The sequence below is a fragment of the Helianthus annuus genome, chromosome 2 (genome assembly GCF_002127325.2).
Source record: "Helianthus annuus cultivar XRQ/B chromosome 2, HanXRQr2.0-SUNRISE, whole genome shotgun sequence".
NCBI classification, from domain to species: domain Eukaryota; kingdom Viridiplantae; phylum Streptophyta; class Magnoliopsida; order Asterales; family Asteraceae; genus Helianthus; species Helianthus annuus.
The window spans coordinates 127,889,936-127,895,676 of record NC_035434.2 but is presented as its reverse complement, the minus strand read 5'-3'; the positions used below and the strand labels follow the sequence as shown (position 1 = coordinate 127,895,676).

General features: G+C 33.6%; 1 long non-coding RNA gene across 20 annotated transcripts; it reads right to left on the bottom strand.

The window, feature by feature from the left end:
* Positions 1–613: 613 nt before the first annotated feature.
* Positions 614–5,487, bottom strand: LOC110878451. 20 transcript variants are annotated; one of them, XR_002557954.2, is made up of 11 exons: positions 5,000–5,486; positions 4,914–4,921; positions 3,888–4,782; positions 3,219–3,343; positions 2,721–2,955; positions 2,136–2,224; positions 1,636–1,716; positions 1,507–1,554; positions 1,141–1,404; positions 907–1,054; positions 614–802 (listed from the first exon to the last, which is right to left on the bottom strand). It is a non-coding gene; the product is annotated as an uncharacterized LOC110878451 (long non-coding RNA). The 20 variants fall into 20 exon arrangements; XR_002557966.2 differs by lacking the exon at positions 614–802 and having other exon boundaries at positions 815–1,054; positions 3,898–3,966; positions 4,032–4,782; positions 5,000–5,487; XR_002557957.2 differs by lacking the exon at positions 614–802 and having other exon boundaries at positions 815–1,054; positions 3,888–3,966; positions 4,032–4,782.
* Between the last annotated feature and the right edge of the window lie 254 nt (positions 5,488–5,741).

Genomic DNA, 5,741 nt, shown 5'->3' with positions numbered 1-5,741 from the left:
TGACGATACTGGTACACAGGTTCTATATATATAGAGAGTTTGATATTACAATCAATTACCATATAAATATATATACTAAATTGTTGAAATCTATATGAAGTAGATTGTGTAAAACAAATGACAATTAGCAATAAAAATACCATAAAAAACACGATACATAAACCCAATGGATCTTGAGAGACTATGGAACCGGAAACATTGGTTAACTTGGTTGAACCACTCGGTACAACCCGGTTTAACCAATTGAACCATTTTTTAGCCCAATCCGGTATGCTTAAAAAACCGGCTTTTAAAACATTGGTTTAAAAAATCACTGTCATCAAATAGATAATTGACTCGCATAAAATTTTTGTAAGCGAAGAATCAAAATATTGAATTTATGGCAACCTTCCACAAATTTACTCATTAAAAACATAGCCTTGAAATAATTCAAGGTACTTTGAAGTTGGATATTGCTTTACTTGGCAAAAACGTAGCATGAAGTAATTTTTTGAAAACCTTTTTTTCATAATGAGAAATTAAGTGACAAAGATGAAACCAAAGCTCAAGAAATTATTTAATTACCATAGAAACATGTAAATTAAAATATTCAAAAGGTTGAGTTAACCACACATGAATGGACCCTTCTAAATATGCATTGTTCATAGCTAATCTCACACCAATGTATTCATGTAGCTTATTAAACTTAACTAAAGGTGAAAAATGTATTCTAAAAATATATTTGGACTAAACAGATCTACTTCTAAAAATGTATGATTTATAACTTGATATCTCTTCATGCTAAAACCCATGTTTGGCAAGCCTTACAAAGAAGAAAAAAAACAGAAATTGAATTACTTAGGGCATTTACTTCAATATAGCAATAAGTAATAAAAATTGCAATACTATTAATTCTCTACAAAATACCTATTTAATTTCAGTTGGACACGGATCCGAATGAATATGGATCGGACCTAACAGGAGTTGTCCTGAATCATCAACAGTCATGGCGTTTCCGAATTCATGATTACTTGCAGAACTTCAAGGAGATTTGTTCGGTCTTAAGGATCAAGTCCTACATAGCTAAAAACATCCATTAGAGAAGGCAAAGTCAAAAGGCATCTAGTGAAGAAGTCAGCAACATAAATTTACAAAACTTACCAGACCATCAATACCGATTACATTCTCCTTTAAAACATCCATGCTTAAATGAAGTATATCTCCACCATTAGAATGGCCTGGTTCATCCCATGCTTTTCCCCAGGTGTATCACTAACTTACTGAGCTCATTTCCATAAGCTATTATTCCAGCCTTCCCATTCTATTTGCAAAAGATATTGGAAAAGAATGCGTATGTGATATGATTCTGAATTCTTCTTGAACGATAACTTTTTGTCCAACAACAATTGAGTTCATCAAGAAATACTAACAAATTAGCAAACTGAAAATGAGGAGTATATATAAAGAGGTTATATCAATATTTATAAAGATAGTTTTTTAACAATTTAATAAATTATATATTTGTACCTGTTCATTTTTTACCTCGATGTCATTTATGTAATCCTATTTGAGTCACTTGACACAATAAATATCAAAAATTATCATTGGTTCCAATTTTTAAAGAAAGAAACAATCAAATTCTTCAGAAGTTCATACCTGATGGTGCATTAATATTGACCAATAACAACCTTCATTAGCATGACTCGCACAAATCATATCATTACCCATAATATTGATCTAAAAAACATAAAAATGCAATCTTTCTTAGAACCAATAAAATAAAAATAAAAAATGCAATCTGATTTTAAGATTTACATTTACACATACATACTCTAATGTACTTGCTGAGACAACAAAGGCATCAACATGTGGACCAGAGAAGAATGATTATAATAATAGTGCAACACCATGCCCAACAGTTTTTATGTTAGAAAGATTACTCTTGCATTTTTGTTCAGTTTCATGTCCGTAAATATGTTTATCTACTGAAGACCAATGTTTTTTAAGTGTTATGTTTCAACTCCCATTTGTAATGTTTGTAAGCAATTCTGAGCTACTCGGTGAATCAGCCATGAAAATGCCTAGCGAGTCACAATTTGGCCGTATATCAGGGTTGTACTCATGTATACCAGATGAATTAAATAATATAATCTTACACTGTTTCTACACGATTCTGCAGTCATTATCATATCAGCACCAAATCCGCAACAGCATTCAGCAAACTTTCCATCATCCGCTGGCACAACTACAATATGAACGTTGTTCAATTTAGCTACCAAAATCAAATAAATCGCTTCTAGAATTTAGGGATAACATAAACCATAATAGCAATAGCAATAGCAATGGCAATATAGAACAAAGCATCAACATATTCATACAGTGACTCATACCCAACAACAATGGCAAAAACTTCAATTAACATAGCCATATAAGCCTTAGATATGTATCCATATTAGTTTTAAAATCATTATAACACAGTGAGTAATACCAAAATACTATAAAAATGATCAGAAACCATAATATATATTCAAACAGTTAAGAGTCAAAGGATCATGGCAAGTTACACCAAAAGGGTTGCTCTCTTGGGTGGCCTTTTCAGCTCAGAGTATTTGACGAAAAGTATACAATCCAAGTGACACCCTCTTCACTTCCAATCATTAATTTTAGCCATTTCAACCCACTTTACTTGTTATTCTTTGAAGCCATGTATCGTGGTATTGTGATTGAAAACAAAAACTAACCTCAGATTCCCTCTTGATAACGTGGTATGAAGCTTTGCCGTCCTATAATCGCCATGAACACTCACAGGTGGAGGAGCAGAGAATCGCAAGAGATGGAGCGTCGATGGAGGAGCAGAGAATCTAGGGTTTCATCCTGGATCATAGCAAAGAAAAAGAGGATGTAATCGCACATGGACTCCTTTGACCGAAACAGCTATAGTAGCAGCAGCAGCAGCAGCAAATCGTCCTGTTACAACTGAAAGAACAACAATACGTAAATTATACATGCTATCAAGATTTTGACAACTATTGGCATGGACTCAAGAGTTCAGATTATGGAATGCCAGACCATCGAAACACACCTTCCAACAAATGAAGTAAAAAATACAGATTTTCAAGAGTGTTTGGGTCCAAAAACAAAACTCTAAAAAACGGTTGTATGTATGAAGCCCAAATCATTGTTGGAAGGTTCCGTGAAAACCATTGGAACTGAAACTTGAAACCGTTTAAAAACCTGACCCGTGTATGTATTATAAGGTTCAGTTCCGGTTCTTGAAATACACCCCATTCGGTTCTCAGTTCCGGGTTAGTTTGATCCAGTTCTAGCGGGTCCGACCCGTTTGCTCACCCCTAAAAGCAGCCACCTACAATAAATTCACAAGCAAAGTGAAGATAACGAAGCATATATCACAAGTTGTAAAGCAAGACCAACAGCAGTCAACATACTACCCAACCCACTTGGCCTATTTAGACATTTACTAAAGAACGATGTGTTTACATCAATACTAATAACTTACTCATGTCAAGCCAAACCCATTTCACAAGCTAATTGTCGGAATGACCTTTATCTTTTGCAATATCTATACCCAAGACACCAACAACCCTATGTAAATCGCATTATAGATTTTACCTACCCATTAACTGTAAACAAATTATGAGACTTTTATCCGCATCTCACAAAAATACAACTTTTTATTACATAAACATTGTGTTTGTTCAGTTCATCTATCGATTCTTTAGATAACACATTCAAATTACGATAATAGAATTTTAAAGTGTTAAGAATTAGAGACCATCATAACCCGTATCTTCCATGGTTATTTACAGTTTATTATCCGATTCTGATTATTTAGCAAGACAGTCAGTTAGAGAACCATCAACAAAACACCACATTAAACATATGCATACCTTCACTCACCAAATTTGCAATAACTTCCACAACATGAATTCGCACATCAGAGTAATGATAAAATCTTTTGCAGTCTAACTGTCACAGAACAAAACTATCACAAAATTAGTTTCAGTGTATCATTTGCCACACCAAACTCGTACCTTTGTATGCCGGATATGCTATCTTTGGTGGTTTCCATATTCCATCCTCATGTTCATCCCAGATATCAGGCTTCCCAAATCCATGTAAACGGGAGAATGTAGAAAGCCGTAGGAACTCCAGACAAATTTTCAGACGCATGGTAAGAATCGTGTGAATAATTAACAGCAAAGGATAACATGGATTAACAACAAAGTCAATCCACAGATACTACAATAAATTCACAAAAGCCCCAGATGTTATGAAATTCAGACACAAAGCATATATAAAACATTTACAGAAACTAATTTTGATAGACCCGTTTGAAATAACATACAACATTTATCGATCTATTCATTAGTAAACATTTCAAATCGCCACTCGAGATTAACAAACCGTTCAAGGAGAATTGTCATTCCAACGAAATCAGACTCGACTTAATCCCTAAATTATAACATATATTTACTCACTAAAAAAGAAAAATAATGATTTCTTTTAGAAAGTGAGGTAAACCACATATAATGATAAAGAAATTTGATGGGTTTCAAAATCGCTATTGAAGGTTATTTCTTCTCACAATTCAGAAAATAATGATTATACCTGTTTCCCTCATTCATTGTCTTTGATAGCAAACAGTTCTTTCATCTTCTTATCTATAACCAGGCTTGCTATTACAAAATCCCCGGCACCAAATTCTTTCAATGGCTTGTATTGCTCTTCCATTGCATATAGAAAAGCTTGATCTCAACATCAATAGCCAAATATAACATAACCCTAATTGGCAATTAACCAAACAAAAACAATCAATATACACATTGATCAGGTTGATTTAATTTCAAAAACAATAAAGAAAACCCCCATGAAATAACTTCTCTGTTTTCAATTGAAATCTAAACAATCCATACATGAAATCCTGAAACCAAAAAAATAAAAGATCAGACCAAAACATTGCAGAAAATCGGGATGAAAGCACAACTTTGAAGAAGATTACCTGATTCCATGGACTGCGGCTAGGTTTTCTCCAAACAGAATGCGAATGAGGGATTATCCGATGAAGAGGAACAATGGAAACAAAAAAAAAACCCTAATCCACAAAGAGTATGAGAGAACAGTAAATAAAGATCCAAAAGGCCAGTAAATATCGACCATTTCCCTCTCTCCAAATGCCAGAATAAAGATCCATCATTCCATCAGATTGAATCAGTAACCTCGAAGAACTGGTGTAGACTCTTCTAGGGTTTACAGAGGATTATGAAAGGGGAAGACAAAATAAAATCGATGATAATGAAAAGGGGTGAACGAAGGAAAAGGAGAATTGGATGGATCTTCAAGATCTAAAAGCATGTTGAAGATGATAAAGATACCTAGATGAGAGTTTTTGTGTTTGATAGAATTAGGGTTTTTGAAAGACAACGGATGAGAAGCCGTGTTTGAGAAGCCGCTTATTGAGAAAATAAAATGCCGCTCAAAATCAATAGAGGAGGAATATCACATTGCCACGTGGCAGAGATTGGCTTAAGTTACTGCCAAGTGGCACCAAAGTGTTTTGTTTTAATATAGATAATAGATTATAAATGGAATGTTCTTTTATGAAGGGAAATTTAAATTAATTTTAGTAAACCGGTTGGGATTCACATATGATAAGCAAATTCTTGTATAAATGTAAAGAATTGTTAAAAATTAATACATATAATACTATCTGTAAGTATACATTCACTGGTGATTTAATTATT